This window comes from Cynocephalus volans, chromosome 6, assembly GCF_027409185.1.
Source record: "Cynocephalus volans isolate mCynVol1 chromosome 6, mCynVol1.pri, whole genome shotgun sequence".
In the NCBI taxonomy this organism is placed as follows: domain Eukaryota; kingdom Metazoa; phylum Chordata; class Mammalia; order Dermoptera; family Cynocephalidae; genus Cynocephalus; species Cynocephalus volans.
The window spans coordinates 19,343,275-19,364,767 of NC_084465.1; the positions used below are offsets into that span (position 1 = coordinate 19,343,275).

The 21,493-nt window shown below is 38.7% G+C and overlaps 1 protein-coding gene across 2 annotated transcripts in view; it reads left to right on the forward strand.

The window, feature by feature from the left end:
- Nucleotides 1–21,493, forward strand: part of DGKI (diacylglycerol kinase iota) — a 436,008-nt gene that overhangs the window by 365,006 nt on the left and 49,509 nt on the right. The window lies entirely within an intron of this gene.

Sequence of the window (21,493 nt, forward strand, 5' to 3'; positions counted from 1 at the left end):
TTCTAAAGGAAGACCAGAAGCAATTTCAGTATGACAAAGGGGAGACAAATGAGAAATCTGAGGCTAATTATTTCATTGGCAGAGGTTCTACTCAGACACCCTGAGGGCAAAAGTAGACTTCAGTTTAATTGCTTCTCTGTATTACCTCCTATTTCTTATTGTGTGAAGAGGGGAAAGGGAAAAATGAATTACTATGGATTTTCCTTTTTAATTAAACAATGTTGTTAGTTTCTGATGGCATTTTGATTGCTAACAGTTCAGGGTGTTTTTCCATTTCCTTTTTATGTAGAATCAAGGCTGTGAACCAGAGTGAGTCAGCCACCCACGGATGGCTAAAAAAGTAGCCATCTATCTGTGGGCAGAATTATTGGAAAATTAGTGTTTTAATTAGCTGAAGAAATAGAAATCAAGCCTAGACAAACCAGATGAGTGTTCTAGTTGTTCTTATATAGAGGTTATTTCCCAAAAGTGGAATATGATCTCAATCTGGTTTTCTATGCCCTGATTTAACGTAACGATGTACATATGATATATGAAGTGATTGTTTCTAAGATAATATTCTTCTCAAAAATTACAAATAAATGTACCATTTTATATAATAGCCAGTAAAAAATGAGTTGGTTTTTTATTTGGGTTATATTACCTTTTTAGGAATTTCTCTTCATTTTTGATTGATCTTCCCTTAGCAGCTATCAGTTTTCACGGTCATTTATACTACTTTAGCTCTTCAAAGCACTGTAGTAGCTGACTCTTAAAAAAAATTTTTCTACAAAATCACTTGGAAGGCAAAGTAACATTCAAACGTTCACTCCCAGACTTAAGTCTTTCCAGCTGAATCTCCAGACTTCGTGGAACAGAGATAAGTTATCCCCACTGGGCTCTGTCTGAATTCCTGACTTGGAGAAGACAGAAGCATAATAAAATTGTTGTTTTAAATCACTTAAAAAAAAAAAACACCTAAATACCGTATCTTAATTTGTCCATTGATTCTTGACCATTTTTTATTTTTTGTGTCCATTAATTCCCTAGGAAGAACATCTTTTTATTTCCTTCAGAGATCATCTCTGATACAAATAGGTATAATTGCAGTTATGGAAATATCTAGTAATGTTAGTAATAGCTACTATTGATGGAATACCTCCTACTTGCTTTGTGCCATAATTAAATTATCTTTAATTCTTTCAACCACTTTTAAATTTAGTTATTGATTAATATATGAGTAAACTGAGGCTCACAAAGGTTAGCATATTTGCTTTATCAGTTTGACATTTGACTCTGTGCTTTCTCCACTGTACTACACAATCTTCCCAAAGGGACCATGCAAAGGCAGCATGCCCAGAGCCCCAGAAAGATTCAGTTTGGTTTATATTTCTTTTTAACCCTTGTAAAGTGAAAAATTCTACAATATAGGGTACTACGTATACACATTAAATATATAACTGCAAACTCACCCAAGAGTAAATATGGCTGAGAATTAATTTTAAAGTATTTTTTTTTTTTTTACTTTAAAAGAAGGGATTGAAACCAAAAATAATGGTAATAGATATCTATTTTAAAATAAATGCAGAAAATAATATAGAAGGCACTATGGTACTAACCATGATTTATCACGTTGTCGTTTTGCTATATTTGTATTAGGTCATTCTTTCAATCCATAAACAACATAGAATAGAATAAAAATATATAATATTATGTTATGGTTTTCTTTTATTGTATATCATTTTTAAATTTTTTATCACCTTTGTCACATTATGCATATACTGTTGGAATTTGCCATTTCATTCAACATCATATTTTTGAAATTCATTCATATTCATATATGTAGGTTTTAAATAATTTTATTTGGCATAAAATGTTGTATCATAAATGTACCATAATTTATTTCTCCATTTGATATTGATTTCTAATATTTTATTAATTAAAAAAATGCAGCAAATATCCTGATATATGTGTACTTCTGCATTGCAGAGTGTATATGCAGTTGCAACTTAATATTGCAAAGTTTACCTTTCCACCAGGAATATTGGCAAATAAGTACATGGAAAAGGGCATGAAAAATTATTGTAATATTCTAGATATGATTGGCATCTGTTGGTTTCAGCTTTAAAGCCCCAGTCAACTTGTAGATAGGAAAAATTCAATTATAATATCCTGTTGACAGTGCTAAGTAATCCACTGTACAAGAAGAAATCAAAAGGGAAACTTTAAGTTCTTAGAACTGAAAATACTATTTATCAGAATTTTCAGGACATTGTGAAACTAGTATTCCTAGAGCAATAGATGACTCTACATTCATTTATATAACTGCAAACTTAGGGAAAAATGATTGCATATAATTAAGCAAAATGAACAACTTGATAAACTAGAAAAAGAATCCCAAAGTAAAGAACAAAGAAAAATTAAAGAAGATAAAGACATAAATCAATGACAAAGAGAATAAAATAAAATAGATGATTAACCAAGAATAGATTCCAAAAAATGAATTATTTGAACTGGTAAATAAGAGAGATGAAATTCTGAAAAGACTTATTTAGAAAACAAATGAAATGAGAAATACAGGAATACAACTGCAGTGCTTTCCCTAGTTCGTTCTTCCTCCATGACACCCAGTCTACTTCTGCTTGAGGCAGCCCTCCCCCCAAATTCTAACTGACCAAACCCCCTTGGGTCTCCTCAGGGTTTTTTCATAGTACTGAACTTTAGTTTCTTACATCCATCAACCTCCCGCCTTTCTTCAGGGAGAATAAGAGGGAGTGAACAGAAAGGATGAATTAGATTTCTATCATTACTGGAACTGGTTGCATCTCTATTAAGTTTCCATTTAGAAACATTATCTTTATTAAGGAAGATATATACCTACCCACTTACATATAGGTCCTCTAGGAGGAACTATAATTTCAAAGAAGGATGTACAATACATACAGTGTCTTCAAGACCTGTGTGAACATATTTAAAAAGGGATCTTTAAGAACCAATTTTGAAAAACGTTGGTGAGAGGTGGCTGAATCACATTATTCCTGCTAAGACCATAAAGAATTTGTCTTTAAGTTAAAAAAAAAAAAAGTTTTCAGTGTCTAAGAAAGTTCTATTTAAAATAACATGATTCTGAAAATATGTTTGCTCTAATCATTAACTGTACCACTATTACTAGTGACAAGACTATATTTCATTTTGGCAGAAGATTAATAAAGAGGGGATTAACTTAAATTTTAGCAGACATGCCGGAGACCAGCTCCGCGGGATTCATTGGACCTGAATAGGTGGTGTGGCATCGGCGAGGAGAAAAAGAGATGGACCACAGATGTCTAGTGCAAGTGTGGACAACAACCACAGAAATCTTGCTTTATTTATATGTTTTTACCTAATCTTTTACACATTGATTTATCTTTTAATCAAAACATTTTTTATTTTGTTACTATTGAAAAAGAAAGGTCAAAACGTTCCAAGGCACTCATGTTGTGACAAGAACACCTACTCATGCATCAATAGTTCCCCCCAAAGCCTGTGGCTCGTGGCCAGGAAACTATACAATAGCAGCAGGCCTGGCATTAGAGAACATCAGACTTTTGGTCTGAATCACAATTCCTGACCTTTTAAACTTACACATAAACTTATATTCTAAATTCTTATAAAATCTTACTTATATTTAACAATTTAACGTCTTATGTATATATTTATTATTTTAATTTATGACCAAAATCACAATATATACAAGATGATTTTATATAATAAAACTTGATTATAATGTTTTATTATAGTTTATGCTACTACTAAAAACAATTATACTATAAACTAATTTAAACAAAATCTATTAATATCAAAAACCTTATTATATATTTTTACTATTTTACTTATTTATCTTTATAGTAAAACTTTCTAATTTTTTTTACCAATTAACTCTGGGAACAGTACAAGGAACAAAGTGAAAAATTAAATGATCCTACTCAAACTAACAAAAACGCAATATATCATTCTTATTATTACTAGGGAAACAACATGTTCTTGGTAAATCAAACGAAACTGTGGGAGTGGGAGAAACAAAGAAATCTGTAACTGGTTGATGATCAATTAGTCGTAAGCACCACTGCACTTGGACCCACCGTTTCCCAGGGGGAAGGTGGATAGAAATCCAACACAATAGCTTCATTCCACAGGTGCAAGAGCATGACCATAGCCACAATGGGTCCATGCACACATCACTAACAAGGAAGATTAATGACAAAATTAAATGGAGCCAACCCATACCGGGAACATGCATCCAAAACACCTTTAGTACTGACGATGTCCTTTAAATAAACCAGTTAATTTTGATGTATTTTAACATGTCCTTTGAGAAACTGCAGGGAATTTCCCAAAGCCATACCAAGCCAAAAGGTTAGACTGTTAATTCTGGGAAGCCTCGTCAAGCAACCAAAGGTGAACAAACAAGAACTTCCATGGAGCCGTGCCGCACACATGGGACCCCCTTGTAGCCTGCAGAACAAGGGGTGTTACTCAGGCTCCCATGCCATTCCCTATAGCAGGATGGCCCACGGCACAGACAGAATCTACTTGAGTTGTAAGAAAGAACTTCCCAACTTTAGGATCTATGAGATAAGAAATAGACACTGAATGAAAACTCTGATGTATTCTTTCCAATTTATCTTTGAGAAAAGGACGGACTCACCTCTGAGTCAGGTGGGTTAAGGGCAGGCAGGTAAAGGGTCCAGGGGATATTGCTTTAGTGTCTGAATCAGAATAACCTTTTTGTATTTCTTACACTTTGTGGTTTATGAGAAACTCCCAAACTGACTGAAAGAGATGTACTTTTTTTCAGTATCCCCAAGTCCTAAGCCTGAGATAACGAAGATGAAGGACTGTCACACAAGTAAAAATAGAATATCTTGCTGCCAGTCTAAGACACTGGGAGGCAGTGCAGTGAACCTCCCCCCACCGCCACCCCCACCCCTGGGGCAGCTATTCAGTAATCCAGACATCTGTGTCTAGGCAGGTATCAGTGATCTGATCAGCTAAGCAGAGCTAATGGATTTTTATGATTGGCAGAACATTTCTGTCTTGAACAAGAGATACTGTTATCAAAGATTGAAATATAATGTATGAGGTCTGATTTATAATCTCATTTGGATTCTAAGAAACATTGAACTATTCAGTCAATCGTCCATTGAGCAACTCAATATTGGACACCTTTAGTGCCTATAGCTGGGTACTGAAGATATAAAACTAAATAATAAATAGTTATTGCCCTTGAAAAGCTTATATTAAAAGGGGAAATATTGCATAAGCCAATTATTACAGTTTCCACTGGTAAGTGCTATAATGAATATAGAGTGTTCTGAAACAAGTGGAAACAGAATTTGCTGCTTCCTTTAGATTTCACTTTGTTTTTACATGAAAAGGATGAGTATTCAAGTAATTAATGAAAATGTTAGCCTCAAAGAAAATAATAGGCTTTTTAAAGGTTCTGTGTATTTTTTCAATTTTTGCACAGGAACAGTTAAGTATCTGTGTTTCCTCATTATGTAACCATAAATGACCCTGGTGTTAATTGAAAACAGCCAGTGACAGTTTAGTGTCACTCCACCTGATATGTATTTAAGGAAATTTGTACATCTGAGAAATTGTTTGGGGCTATTGAAACATCTAATAATACTTCATGCTACAAAATTAGCCTTTTTAGTGTAGTCCACAATTCTGAATCACTGTATCGAGAAGACAACCCTCACACTTCCTCTCTTTCAAAAATTCAGAAATTCTGGGCTTAAGCATAGGAACAACAGCTTCATTCCTCTCTGGTCCTCACCTTTTTCCATTATCCAGTTTTCTTCTGGGAACATTAGGTTATGTCCTGACCCTAATAAAAAAGGTAATTGGGCTTATTGTCAAAGCTGCAGGTTCTCAAAAGAAAGACAGACTATTGGGTGATGATTTTAGTTGTGAAATATCCTTTGAGCATCACAATCAGATAAGAGGGAGAAAATTAATCTTCTTAGTGGGATGCAGGTTTTGCTGGAATATGTCTCAGAGATGAAATCAGTGCTGTCAGCATAGAGGTGGTTCCTGGCATCTGTTTCACCAAGATAGTTGGGTCTCATCCCTGTTTACCTTTGACTAGTCTAAATCTTGCTTGCCCTGCATAATCACTCCTGCTGGAAAAATGCAGGATAGCTGACATGTATCTTCCTTTCTTCTTGTTCTCCCTGTATTATCTCAAATTTTGCCAAGAACATAGTAATACTCTGTCCCTATATCTGTGTGAATACTTAATATGAGATTTTGCTCCATTCTTTTTATAATTGCTCCTATAACAGTTATGCACATGGAGGCGCTAAACCACTTGGCGGAAATGGAGTCATCTTTCTGTATCCAAGTTCAGTGAGTGCTAGAGCTAGAGTAAAATTCCCTATGCACCAAGTCTTATTTTGATCAGCACTGAAAGAAAAAATCTTGCCAGGGTAGATGTGCTTTAATATTAACATCCATTTTATTTTAAATAATGCTAGAAAATTCTGGCCTTCCATTTCCACGAGTTCCAAATTTTGCCAATGATTATAGCATGAGGAAATATTATTATTGTTAAGTGGTCCCCTTTTTTCATGTGTAAAAGCTGGAGCTCTTACCTACTCACACTTCAGAAATAGTGTGAACAGAATTGGATTCTTCTTTAAAGCACGTGAGTTCCTTGGATGACCAAACTGTGCATTGTTCCCTCTGTATCCACAGCACTTTGCCCCATACCTGGGATAGCAGGCGTTCAACAAGGCAGGCTTTTTGGATGAATGGATGAATGTTGGTTATTATAGAAAAAGTGCTCTATTAAACCAACACAGATGTGTGTCTATTTGTATTGTGATGGTAAACCCAGTGCTAATCACATAGCAATTCTAAGAAAATAATATGTAAAATGTTGAATATTTTTGTTAGGTTTTGGAATTCATTTATATATTTCAAATTTTAACATGGATATGCTTGATCCAGGGAATTCACATATCAAAATAATAGAGATGCACTGAATCCCTGACTCAGAGAGATGTTGGCCTTTCCCCAGTGAGGAAGTAAAAGAAAACTCTGTTGGTATAGGGAGTGATGGGCACTGTTAATGAACACAGGGGTAGGGGAGGGTGGCCAGGAGGACGTGTGTCCAGAAGCCTGTGCAGTGGAGTCCAGAAGCCTCCCATGTGACATCTGGATAATTTTGGTTATGTCAGTGCTGTTTAGTCCTTGAAGAAGTTTTTGATGTTCTTTGAATAGAGAGGAAGATGACTCGGCATGTGGGAAACCATAAACCATCAAAAGCTTATGGATAGAACAGAATCCTGGAACTTCCTGGGGATTTCCAACAGAAGGAGACAAGGCCGAGCCGGGGCAGTGGGGGGTACGGGGCACTATGTGTGGAAAAGCTGCCTTGTCTCGTTCCTGAGCAGGCTGGGCGTAGTAGAAAGGGACCCACAGGGAATTATCAGTCTCCTTTAAAAATAAAGGAGATTTCTCCTTCCTTCCAACAACACATTCTGCCTTAGGGCATTAAGGAAGCTAGTAGGCAGGCGACAGAGCAATTTGTGACAAAACCACTTTGGCATCACCTAAAACTGGGAAAAAGACACTCCCGTCTCCCTGTGGGCTCAGAAGTTAGAGTTGTTGGCTGGCCGGTTAACTCAGCTTAGGTCGTGGTGCTGGTAACTTCAAGGTCCAGAGTTTGATCCCTGTACCAGCCAGCCAGCCACCAAAAAAATGAAAATAAAAGTAAATAACAAATAAAAATTTAAGGGCCATGAAAATCAACTACATTGTATATTGATAAATTAAAAAAAATAAAAATAAAAAAAATGAAAAGAGGTTAGAGTACTGTTAAGCTGGTGTAAACATGGCTTGCCGGTGGTGGCTGTGCTAGAAGTGCCTGACCGTGGCACTGGGAGCAACTGCGTGCTGGGGCCCAGGTCCCTATGCCATTTGTTTTTGTACAGTTGGTCCTCTCTCCACTAGACCTATCACTAGATCTTCCTTAAGGGCCTAGTGGTGACAGTTTGACATTGAAACCTCATCAGTTTGGGAAGTGGGGTAGGGATATAGGGTAGGATGGGTGATATCCAAGCTAAAACAAGTTGGCATTGATGTAAATAATGTTAGTTCAACAAAATGAAACTAGTCAAGTTTTTCTAGGCATAGGGGTTAAACATTTAGTCAGGAGTAATAATAACCCCCTAGAGCAGGGGGAAATGTCCGTGCTCTCAGGAACGTGGGCACAGCTTCTGGGGACTCTAACCATGATTTCCCTTCCTTTCTGAAAGGGGCAACTATCCAAGGTTATGTCCGCACCAGGTCTTCCTTCCTCAGACCATCCCCACCCTGTGGAGACCACATATAGCAGGACACCTACTGTGTTACTGGGCTGCCATAGCAGGCTCTGGCAATAGGAGGGAATGTAGGAAGGCTTAGATTATCTCTTTATAAATAAGAATGCCTGTCAGGATCAGAGCTAAATATTTGTTTTCAATTCTGACAGAGACAAGGCCATAGTTTCTACCAAATATGACTTTGGCACATCTTCCTGTGACATGAAGTATTTCTGCATATAAATCTTTTCTTCTGACCAGTGGTCCTGGGACTAACCCTTCAAAGGCTGCCTGTGTCTCTTTGCTCTGAGTGTCACTGAGGAATCAGCTTCCTACTGGCTTGCCCCTTGCTGCCTTCCCTCCTTCCCTCCTCCCCACCTCTGCAGAGAGGGGCCGAGCCCTCAGGGAACCCAGGGGAGGAAGTGCGGGGAAGAGCAAGGTGTCCCCATGGGCCTCTTGTCCTACCTCCCACTCTCGTTGTCCTGTTTGCCCTGTTTCTTCAGAGTCTGGTGCTGCTGTGTTCAGTCATCTGTTTCAAGGTTTCAACTGCCTTCTGACACCTCCTTTCCTCCCTCACACTCACCTCCAGAATAACCTGTCAGTCTGTTTGCTGCTTCCTCAAACTCATTGAGATTCTTGTTTTCTCAGTGCATAAGCCTTAGGTGAATACTTGGTTTAAATGGATCTAGAGTATGAATGATTGATCTTTTTGAAACCCTTCCACAAATATTTGCCTGTGAATCTCAGGTTGGTGGCGTATTGATCAGGAATTGCTTAATGTGCTTAGGCATGGGGTCAGGGATGTGAGAGGGATGCCCATGTTGCCAATGGCTGTGGGGGTTGGCGGGTGTCGTATAGGGTGTGAAAGTTCTTTGAGGTACCTCTGAGGGCTCCTGAACCCACAAGTCTGAGGAGACCCGGACAAGAGCTATCTCCACAATATGGAGTAACCAGGGAGGTAGATGCCACAATTCTTCCTTTTGTTACTTTTCTGGATCTTGTGCTAACCACTCTGCATAAGAACAACAACAAACACTTTTCCAGTCTTCTCCAGTACTCCGGTTGAAGTTAGTCCCACTCCAGAACTCCCACGGAATCTCCTTGAAAGTGGAAATGAAATGTTGTATCTCCCACAACTCCTGGAATGGGGTTAAGCCCATAGCAGGGCTTACTATTCAAACGCTGAGTTATTCTCAAAGAGAGAATCTGTGGGGCCCACTTTCATTTCTTGTTCTCCTTATTAGTAGCATTGATTTGTATTTGTTTTCTCATTTTCTCACAGAGCTCCTTTACTGTTGATGGTGGTTTGTAATATCTTACTGAGAAACTCTCCTGTCCTTAAACACAGAAGAGCTGGGAGGAGAAGACACTTTTGAGATTCTGTTTCCCACTTCAGTGTCACGATCACAAACACCTTCTCCTGAGAAGTGGGGGTGGAAAAAGGAGATGTCAGCAGGAAAATTGCTGGGATACATTACAGTTATCTTCAGGACAAGTCTCAAAGCAGCTTCCAATGATTTCTTTTCTTCCATTGTGTAAAACTGGGCTCAAAGTCCTTGTTTAGATTTTATAAAAGTACTTAGTTGTGCATGGGCCCTTAGTCACCATGGTGCCACAAGGTAGATGTCACATCTCCTGAGCCGTGGGATATGTCAGAGGGCATTCTCATAAGATTCATGTGCTAACACTCAACGTGGCACTCAACGTGATTTACTGTCACAACCCAGAGCTTCGTGTTTAACTTATGCCAAAAAAAATGTACACATTTACAAATCCGGATGGATTCTGTCTCAACAGGAGCTGCTGGCCAGGGCTCTGGGAGGGAGTTGCTAGGATAAAGCCAGGGGCTCAGTTTTTTCTAATGGGTACTCCCTGCTGGCTCTCTGTGGGTATGTCTCCCTTGTTTGGATTTCAGAATAGTATGCCTTTTCTATTCCTTTACTCTTTTTTAAGAAAGTGGGCTGGCAATGATATTGCAAAGACTGATTTCTAAAGTGAAGCCTCACATTATTTCTACATGACTGCGCTGTGTCTAACATTTTTTTTTTTTTCATTTTATCTTCAGAATGCTAAAATATAATGTGGTGGTCAGATTTGCATGTTAAATAAATTTAAGGATTAGTTTCTTCCACTTTTTCTCTTATCTATTTCTTTCTTTTTTTTTTTTTTTTTGTTTTGTTTTTCTTTTTCATGGATTTTATTTCTCATTTGGTCCCAAACTGGGAGACAAGGGTATATTTATTGCACCCTTCGCGCAGCCTCAACAGACTAAATGAGTTAATACAGGAAAAACATCAATCATAGTGTCTGGAGCATTATCAGTACCAATAAATGTTAACTATTACTATCAGTCTGGTTCATGCGGCTCCTCACATTATAGGCACCAATATTTCTTTGCCCATGCTTGCCTATTTCTCCTCATCTACCATAGATTTCAGATTTCCCCTCATTTTGTTGCAGTTCTTAGGAATTAACAGTAGGTGGCAGTAAAATTTCAAACTCAAGGGCATTTAGGGGCCTCGCAGCAGACTGATTAAGGAAGGTGTACAGAAGAAATCCAATTGTACAAAGTACAGGAATTCCTGCACTAAATACAGGAATCTATTTTTTAAAAAAACAAGATATTTCAAGCATACTTCACATGGGGTTCATCAGGGTACATTTTCGTGTAGGAGAGTCTTAAACATTAAGAGATGGTTAGAAGAAAGGGAATTAGTGAAAACTTACATCAAATGAAGAACTCACCAAGCAGCCTTTATTATTTGCATTCTAGAATTTATTTCCTTACCTCCACACAAATGCCCAGCTCTGTCTCCTTCCTTCCATTTTGCTGTCTCTGTAGCCCTCCCCTCTGCTGGTGGTGAATGTTACCTTTGAGGTCCTTTGGCACTCCCTGAATGGGCTTGTGACCACTTAAATAGAGAATGTGTTTGTCTTTCTCTCCCGTCAATGCCACTTTGTGTGGTTGCTGCCAACTCCATCTCTCTCCGTCCCGTTCTTGCCTGCTGTCTTTTACTGTACTTTCTTTGTTCACTGTTTTAAGAGAAATATTCATAGTTAGAGGGAGCAAGTGCGAAGAAAGAAAGGATTATATAGTTGATGGAGATTCTCAGTGCTAAGGGATTTCTGGTTCTGTTTTACCTCGTTAGGATGCTTTTTGGTTAGAGTGATAGTGGTGAAGATGTCACTTAGATTTGAGATCTCGCTGTGTCTCCCTTACACTCTCAAAATGATGTCACAGCCTGGTTTACCAGTTCTCCGGGGACAGGCAGTGCACACCCTTGAGGGGAGCTGTTGCCCAGAGTTCATGATCTACAGCCAGACTTCCAAAGCACATTAAATCATCCCTTGGCTGGCTTGATTTAAATGAAGATTCTTCTTCTTCAATAGTTTTTGGAAATAAACTGAATTTGTGTGGCATCACCACTTCAAGGTCAAACAGAAGAAAAACAAAGATGGTGTTTCTGCAGCAGTGATGCAGACTCTTGAAACGTGCCTGGAAGGGGTGTCCAACTGGGAAATTAATTCTCATCTGGGACCTCTCAGGAGTTTAACAGAGAGCCAGCATAAGCTCGAGCAGAGAACAAAGTCAAACCTGGGGAAGTCTGACCAGGCCTGAATGTTCCTGCCTGTTCACCACAGGAACAAGAGAGTAAGCACATGGTGGAGGCTGTTTTACCCAGAGAAGACTGGATTGCACCAAAGTGTGAGAAAGGTAAATGAGAGAAGCCCAGGGAACTCTCAGGGACGTGGTCAGGAGAGGGGAAAATAAAGGAAAAATGCAAGAAGGGAGAGGGCAAGAGCATTCAGAGTTGATATAAAGCTGGAAGGTGAAGAGAAAGGGTGGCCATAAGAAGGAAAATTAATAAAATACGTGCCTAGGTGGGCTGCCTTCACTGTGTGCGCTTGTGTGTGCTGTGATGTTCCCTTCACACCTAAGGAATGACCAATTCATGTGTAGTGTGCCAGTCACAGTGTAGAGGTGGCACAGCCTCTAGCTCACCCTAGCATTCCTCTTTTGTTTTCTTTCTTTTATTTATTTATTTTTTATTGGTTATGAATATTCATTGAGTTCAAAGCTGATTGTCACCACTCGTGCTCAAGGTGTGATGGCCAGATTCATACTGACAGCATGCCCATTACCACAAACTGCGATTATACCCTGTGTCCCCCACCCAATTATCTCTGACCTCCCTCCCCTTCCCTCTTCCCCCCCACTCCACTTTGTAGCCCAAGGAATGTTCTCTCCCTCTGCAAGTCCAACACGCTGCTGTGGTCTTTCTTTCCTTCCTTCTTTCTTTCTTAGCTCCCACTTATGAGTGAGCACCTGCAGTATTTATCCCTCTGTGCTTTGCTTATTTCAGTCAACATAACTTTCCATGTTGTTGCAAATGGGAGAATTTCATTCCTTTTTTATGGCAGAGTAGTATCCCATGGTGTATATATACCACATTTTCCTTACCCAGTCATCCATCGATGGACATTTAGGTTGGTTCCATATCTTCGCTATTGTGAACAGAGCTGTGATGAACATGGGAGTGCAGATATTCCTTCAGCATGCTGATTTCCATTCCTTTGGGTGTATACACAGAAGTGGGATTGCTGGATCATATGGAAGATCTATCTGTAGTTCTTTGAGAAACTCCATACTATTTTCCGTAGTGGTTGAACTAATTTACAGCCTGACCAACATGTAGGAGCATTCCCTTCTCTCCACATCCTTGCCAGCATTTGTTATTCTCCATCTTTTTGATTATAGCCAGTCTAACTGGGGTGAGATGATATCTCAATGTGGTTCTAATTTACAATTCCCTGATAGCTAGTGATGTTGAGCATTTTTTCATGTACCTGTTGGTCATTTGTATTTGTCTTCCTTTGAAAAATGTTTATTTAAGTTCCTTTGCCCATTTTTAAATTGGGTTATTGGTTTTTTTACTGTGTAATTTCTTGAGTTCCTTGTATATTATGGATATTAATTCCTTGTCAGATGCACAGTTAGCAAAAATTTTCCCCCATTCTGTAGTTTGTCATTTCACTCTGTTGATTGTTTCCTTTGCTGTGCAGAGGTTTTTAGTTTGATATAGTCTCATTTGTTAATTTTTTCTTTTGTTGCCTGTGCTTTTGGGCTCAAGTTCATAAAGTCTGTGCCCAAACCTAGTTCCTGAAGTGTTTCACCTACATTTCCTCTTAGTAATTTTACAGTTTCAGGTCTTATACTTAAGTCTTTAATTCATTTTGAGTTGATCTTAGTATATGGTGAGAGGTGCATGCCTAGTTTCATTCTTCTGCCTATGGATATACAGTTTTCCCAGCACCACTTATTGAAGAGGCAGTGTTTTCCCCAATGTATTGTTTTGTTGCCTTTGTCAAATATCATATAGCTGTAATCCTGAGGCATGATTTCTGTGTTATCTATTCTGCTCCACTGGTCCGAGTGTCTGTTTTTATGCCAGTATCACGCTGTTTTGGTTACTATAGTTGTGTAGTATAATTTGAAATCAGGTAGTGTTATGCCTCTAGCTTTATTTATTTATTTATTTTTGCTCAGAATTGCCTTGGCTATTTGGGATTTTTTGTTGTTCCATATGAATGTTGAGATTGTTTTTTCCATTTCTGTGAAGAATGTCATTGGTATTTTGATGGGGATTGCACTGAATCTGTAGATCGCTTTGGGTAGTATAGACATTTTCATAATGTTAATTCTTCCAATCTAAGAGCATGGAATGTCTGTCTTTCCATCTTTTTGTGTCTTCTTTAATTTCTTTCAGTAGAGATTTGTGGTTCTCACTGTAGAGATCTTTCACCTCCTTGGTTAAATTTATTCCTAGGTATTTTATTTTTTTGTGACTGTTGTAAATGGGCTTACTTTCTTGATTTCTCTTTCTGTTAGCTCATTATTGGAGAAAATAAATTCAATTGATTTGGGGGCATTTATTTTGTGTCCTGCAATGTTACTGAGATTATTAACCAGCTCTAGGAGTTTTTTGATAGAGTCTTTAGGTTTTTCAACATATAATATCATGTCATCTGCAAATAGGGACAGTTTGACTTTATCGTTTCCAATCTGGATGTCCTTTATTTCTTTCTCTTTCCTGATTGCTCTGGCTAGTTCCTCCAGTACTATGTTAAACAGAAGTGGTGTGAGTGGGCATCCTTCTCTTTTTCCTGCTCTTAACGGAAAAACCTTCAGTTTTTCCCCATTCAGAATGATACTGGTGGTGGGCTTGTCATAGATGGCTTTTATTGTGTTGAGATACTTTCCTTCTATACCTAATTTGTTGAGAGTCTTTATCATGAAAGGATGTTGAATTTTGTCAAATGCTTTTACAGTGTCTATTAAGATAATCATATGGTTTTTGTCCTTGATTTTGTTGATGTGATTTATCACATTTATTGACTTTCATATGTTGAACCATCCTTACATCACTGGGATGAATCACACTTGATCATGGTGTATAATTTTTTTGATGTGTTGCTGTATTCTGATTGCTAATATTTTGTTGAGGATTTTTGCATCTATGTTCATCAAGGATATTGGCCTGTAATTTTGTTGTTGTTGTTGTTGTGTCTTTATCTGGTTTTGGTATCAGAGTTATGTTGGCCTCATAGAATGAGTTTGGTAGAATGGCTTCTGTTTCAATTTTTTGGAATAGTTTGAGGAGAATTAGTATTAATTCTCCTTTAAAGGTTTGACAGAATTCAGCTCTAATGCCATCTGGACCTGGGCATCTCTTAGTCAGAAGATTGCTGATTACCCCTTCAGTCTTGTTGCTTGTTATTGAACTGTTCAGGTTTTCTATCTCTTCTTGGTTCAGTCTGGATAGTTTGTATGTGTCCAGAAACTTATCCATATCTTCCAGGTTTTCATATTTGTTGTCATACAGTTGTTTATAATAGTCTCTAATGATTCTTCATATTTCTGTGGTATCAATTGTAATGTCTCCCTTTTCATTTCTGATTTTTGTTATTTGGGCCTTCTTTATTTTTATTTATTTATTTATTTATTTTTGTTAACCTACCTAGTGGTTTGTCTATTTTATTTTATCTTCTCAAAAAAATAACTTTTTGTTTTGTTGATCTTCTCTATCATATTTTGGGTCTCTATGTCATTTAGTTCTGTTCTGATCTTAATTATTTCTTTCCATCTACTACCTTTAGAATTGGACTGTTGTTGTTTTTCAAGTTCTTTGAGGCATTTTTGTTGATCTTCTCTATCATATTTTGGGTCTCTATGTCATTTAGTTCTGTTCTGATCTTAATTATTTCTTTCCATCTACTACCTTTAGAATTGGACTATTGTTGTTTTTCAAGTTCTTTGAGGCATAGCTTTAGGTTGCTTATTTGAAGTCTTTCAGTTTTTTTGATGTAAGTGTTTATTGCAATAAATTTGCCTCTTAGTACTGCTTCTGCAGTATCCCACAGATTTTGGTGTGATGTACCTTTATTTTCACTAATTTCAAGAAATGTTTTGATTCCTGTTTAATTTTTTCTTGGACCCATAGGTTATTCAGGAGCCTATTGTTTAAGTTTCCATGTATTTGTATAGTTTTCAGGGTTTTGCTTGTTATTAATTTCCAGTTTTAATCCATTGTGGTCTGAAAAGATACTTGGAATGATTTCAATTTTTTAATATTTGCTGAGAATGGATTAGTGACCTATATGGTAAATCCTGGAGAATGTTCCATGAGCTGATGAGAAGAAAGTATATTCTTCAGTTGTTGGGTGAAATGTTCTGTACGTATCTGCCAGGTCCAGTTGGTCTAAGGTCTAGTTTAAATCCTGTGTCTCCGTGTTGATTTGTTGCCTGAAATATCTGTCCCATACTGAGAGGGGAGTGTTCAGGTCACCCACTATTAATGTATTAGGGCCCACTTCTTTCTTTAGGTCTAAGAGGGTTTGTTTTAAATATCTGGGTGCTCCAGTATTGGGTGCATACATATTTATGATTGTTGTATCTTCTAGCTGGATAGATCCTTTTATCATTATATAGTGGCTTTGTCTCTTTTTATGGCTTTTGGTGTAAAGTCTACTTTATCCAATATAAGAATAGCTACTCCTTCTAATTTTTGGTTTCCATTTGAATGGCATATCTATTTCCATCTCTTCACTTTTAGTCTGTGTGTGTCTCTACAGGTAAGATGGGTATCTTGAAAACAGCATGTACTTGGGTCTAGCTTTTAAATCCAGCCAGTCAGTCTGTGTCTTTTGAATGGAGGGTTTAATTCATTTACATTTAGGGTAGTTATTGACAAGAATTGTTTAATTCCTGACATTTAATTGCTTTTTGTTTAGGTGATTTAAATATCTTTTGATCATTACTTCCCCTTTTATTTCTCTTCTTCAATGTTAGTTGGAAATTTGCGGTGGCATGATTTAGCTTCTTTCTCTTTCTCACTGGCATTTTTGTTTTAACAGCAGGTTTTACTCTTTCTTGTGTATTCATGATATTGATCATCATTATTCAGATTACAGATGAAGGACTCCCTTGAGAATTTCTTGCCGGGCTGGTTGTGTGGTGGTGAATTCGCACAGGTTTTGTTTGTCTAGAATATACACTATTTATCCCTCATTTCTGAAAGAGAGCCTTGTAGGGTAAGGAATTCTTGGCTGGCAATTTTGTTCTTTTAGTATTTTGAATATATCATTCCACTTTCTTCTTGCCTATAGGGTTTCAGTTGAGAAGTCTGCTATTAGTCTGATGGGGGTTCCCTTATAGGTGACTTGACACTTTTCTTGCTTTTAGAATTTTCTCTTTGACTTCGAGCTTTGCAAATTTGACTATAACATGTCTTGGGGAGGATCTTTTTGGATTGAATCTGTTTGGGGATGTTTGAGCGTCCTGGATCTGAAGGTCTGCATCTCTCCTTATACCTGAGAAGTTTTCCATTATTATTTCTTTGAATAGGTTTTCAATACCTTTTCCTTTCTCCTCCCTTTCTGGAATACCTACAATTTGGATGTTAGAGCACTTGAGGTTGTCTGCTATCACTCTTAGGTTTTCTTCATTATTTTTAATTCTTTTTTTCCTTTTTTTTTTTTTTTTTTTTTTTGTCTTCCTGGGTTATTTCAAAAAGACCATCTTCGAGATCTGAAATTCTTTCTTCTGCTTGCACTAGCCTGCTGCTCAAGCTCTCTGTTGTGTCTTTTTATTTCATTGAGTGAATTTTTCATTTCCAGGAGTTCTGTTGCACTCTTTTTTAAGGTATTAATCTCTTTGTAAATTTTCTCCTTCATATTCTGGATTTTTTTTTTTTTTTTTGGTTTCCTTGTATTCTCTAATTGAGTCTTCTTTTATCTCTTCGAGTTTTCTTAAGATTGTTGCTCAGAGTTTCTTTTCAGACTTTTCAAGAATTACCTGTTTAATGGGGTCTGGAATTTGAGCATTGCTGTATTCGTTCGGAGGTGTCATTTCTTCTTTTTTGTTTGTACTTCTAGTATTTTTGTTGTTGTCATTTGGTCATCTGGTAGAGGACTTGCTTCTTCTATTACTCTGGGGTTGGCTATGAGGATAAAGATTTCCTCCTCTATTTGCAGGCTCTACTGGTGACTCTTCTTATATCAATGTAGTCAAGCAAGTGTCAGGTTATCTGTAGAGTGGCCCTGCCTGCTACTGAGGTGGTGAACTGTCCTTCTGGTGACAGTAAGTGTGGTGGTGGCTATATTACACCACCTTGGCTCCTGTTTCAGCTTTACATGGCCGTAGACTGAGTCCCTGGTGCCACATGGGCCTCAGCTCATTTCACCTCAATGGCTGCTGTGCTGTGGGCACTTCCCTTCCCTCCAGGGCCTTAGACTGGGCCCCCGGTGCCACATGGGACTTGGCTTACCTTGGTGGCTGTGGGCACTTCCCTTCTCTCTGGAGCCTTAGACTGGGCCCCTGGTGCCACATGTGTCTTGGCTCCCCTCCCCTCCTTTTTGTCTGTTGTAATTCCATAACCATAACAAGGAAATGAAGAGGCTTTGGCTCCTCCAGTCAGTCCTGTGTGTTAATATGAATATCTCACAACTCTCCTACCACAGTATCCACAGTCTGGCATCTCAAAGAATTGCTCCACTGCTGAGTATTATCAGAATGTTAGTCTGTGCTCATATGCATGTTCACACTGTGTTCTGACACCTGTTCTGCATGTTTATTCCAGGCTCGCTCTGTGTGGGGATGCCATCCCTTGGCCGATGCCCCACCAGGTGATGGTTCAGAACTGCTAATTAGAGGGTGTATGTGTGGGGGACACTTGGAAGGGAGATAGACATTAATTTGTGAGTGATTCTCTCTAAAAAATAGTAGACCCATTTGCATGGGTCCCCAGTATTCATCTAGTCGTTTCTCTGTCTTTTGGAGAGATTTTAAACTGGATAAGCACTTGATGTCTTATCTATCTCCAAGGAAGAAAATAATGTAGACATTCTGAGAAAGGGTCAAGGAGGAAAGCCATGGGTGCTATTGAATTAAAGCCATGAGGTGAAAGAAAGAAAAAGCAAAATATTGTATAGAGGCTTAAAAAAAAAAAGAGGACAGTATTGTTCAAATAAAAAAGATGTTGTGTTGGGATGAGCTTGTAAGTTAGAGCATTTCATGGAGGTTATCATGAAAATGCATGTATCCAAAGCCTATTGTGGAGCATTATACCAGATGATAAAGGCTGAAATAGCCAGGATGCCTGTCATTTCAGTTCAGGTTTATTGGATACAAAGTAATAAAACATCATAACAGGTACAATACTTTTTAAAGACTTTTGCCTTCATGAATGTAACACTCTTTTGCTCTGATGTATTACTACTTTGCTGTAGAAAACTAGGAACATTTCCAGTATCCTTAATCCTTGTAATTGATCTACTTGAAAGATAAGAGGTTTGAAGGGAAATTTGCTAATGGAAGGCAGTGTAAAGAATGATCTTTGAGTTTCTTAGAGATTCTTTGTGTCTTAGTGGTGATAGAGTCTAGATCCAGAACTGTCCAGTGTAGTAGATACTAGCCAATGTGTGCCTTGTGTCTCTCTCATTCTTCAGATTCTTGAGATCTGCATACATTAATCTAATAAAATGTTTTATTCTAAGATATTTTAGCTGTATGTCGTTGGATAATTGCATATATTCAGACTTTTCCATGGAAACACCCCTATTCTGGAGGAGAACAAAGTTACTCCCTTGGGGAACTGGAGACATTGCCTGAAGCTAGCTGCCTTGAACACAGATTTTTTTTTTAAGTTTATTGCTTTAAGCATTCAAATAACTTTTACTTTTGGGTCTATGATATAGCTGTGTTAGTCTCAATGTTAAGATAATATTTTAATTTTTACCAGATAAATTACATAATACTCCATCTAAAGTAGTGTTTTGTTTTTCCATAACTTTCCATATTTCCAGGTCTCCTTTTGTACCCTAGTTTGAGAAGTGTCGTCTTCATTTAAAAGGAGAAAAACATATGTATATTCTACTAGGCAGGATTAATGTGGGGAAGGGGACTTTCAGTAGCAAATATTCAAATCAAGACTCATAGAAGAATAATTCTAAGGGAAAAAAGCAAAGGAGTACCATAAAAAAGATTCTTGAATGGACAAATAAATGAATGGATTATTTCCTAATATATTTTAAATTAGTATTTACCTCTTCTTAATCTTCTGTTCTCAGTGCAGTGGTGATGCAGTGGAAAAAACCTCAAGCTTTTTCTATAACTGCGAGTTCAAAGACTGGGCAAACATTTGCTCTTCTCACCTGCTATAGTCTTGTAACTATTTTTTTTTTTAAGGACAGTGAATTAAAAAAAAATTTTATTAATATTATTTTTTTACATTCTATGATGTTGTTGCAGAGCAGTTGGGAGGGAGGGGGAGAGGGAGAAGGGGAAGAAAATGTGATGGAAGAAGGAGGAAGGAGGAGGGGCAGGATTGAGGCCTGTGGTACCCCCCACATTCCCATAGGGGAGGCCAGGGGGCTTCTAGCAGTGGCTTGGTCTTTGCTGGGCTTGGTGCAGATGTCAGGGGGGTGAGACAAAAGCCCTCGTCTCCCACCACCCCTGCTCGGGAACCTGGGGCCCTTGTTGCTGTGGCTTGGTGGTCGTTGCTGTGCTGGTTGTGTGTGTTAAGGGAGTCTGGCTGAGGCCCTCGGCCCCTCACTGACCTGGCTCAGGAGAGCCCATGGTGCTTCCTGTGGTGGCTTGGTCATTGTTGCTGGGCTGGCTACAGGTGTGTGGGGGGGCATAACCAAGGCCCTCAGACTCTCACTACCCTGACTTGGGAGAGCCCGGGGCACTTCCTGCAGTGGCTCAGTGGTTGTCACTGGGTTGGTTGCTCATGTTGGGGGGAGTGACCAAGGCCTGAGGCCCCCACCCTCGAGACCAGTTGTGGGTGTCAGGGGGCATGGCTGAGGCTTCTGGCCCTCTCCTCTTTCTGGTGTGGCAGCCCAGGGGACTTCTGGTCCTTCAAGGTGTTATAGGTGTTCTTTGGTGAAATGAGACCTCTACTAGTTAGTATCAAACTTTGTCTCTGGTTGTGGGTATTTTGTTTTTTGTTTTTTTTTTTCAGTTCTGTGTTGGATTATTTGCTATTCCCACCACTCAATCTCTGCACTAGAACTAATTTGTTTTCTTTTGCTTACTTCTAAAATGGGGGAGTTTCCTGTGGGGACTAGTACTTGAGCCCTATGGTTTAGCTAGATTGCTGTTTTGCTGCTGATTCCCTCGGGAAGGCTTTTTGTGCAGCTCTAGTTTTAATGGTTGACTTAATAGGTACTTCTAGGTCTAGTGAAATCTGGCACACCTGGGTTGTGTAGAAACACTGGTCTGGGCCTGAGTCTTTTCATAAAACTGCATCCTGTGCAATTCTGTATTCCTGACCAGTCTCCTCTGAGTGGTCCTACAGTGACTGGGGGGCAGATCAGCTGTCCTTGCTGTGCCCCAGTGTTCCCCCGGTGGGCCAGTTTCCCCCACTACCCATGCTCCAAATACTTCCCATGGGACGGGCCATGCTCTAGTCACTTGCAATGACTCACTGGCCTCTGAGTGGCTCCTTTTTTTCAGTTGTTGTGGCTCCTCGATCCTATGTGGGTCCATGTAAACCCTATTTGTGATATTGCTGGCCTGGGGGCCACCAAGGCCCTTTTCTCCCCTGCCGCCTCCAAGCAACTTCATCCAAAAGGCACATCTGCAGGTTTTGCTAGCACCTGCT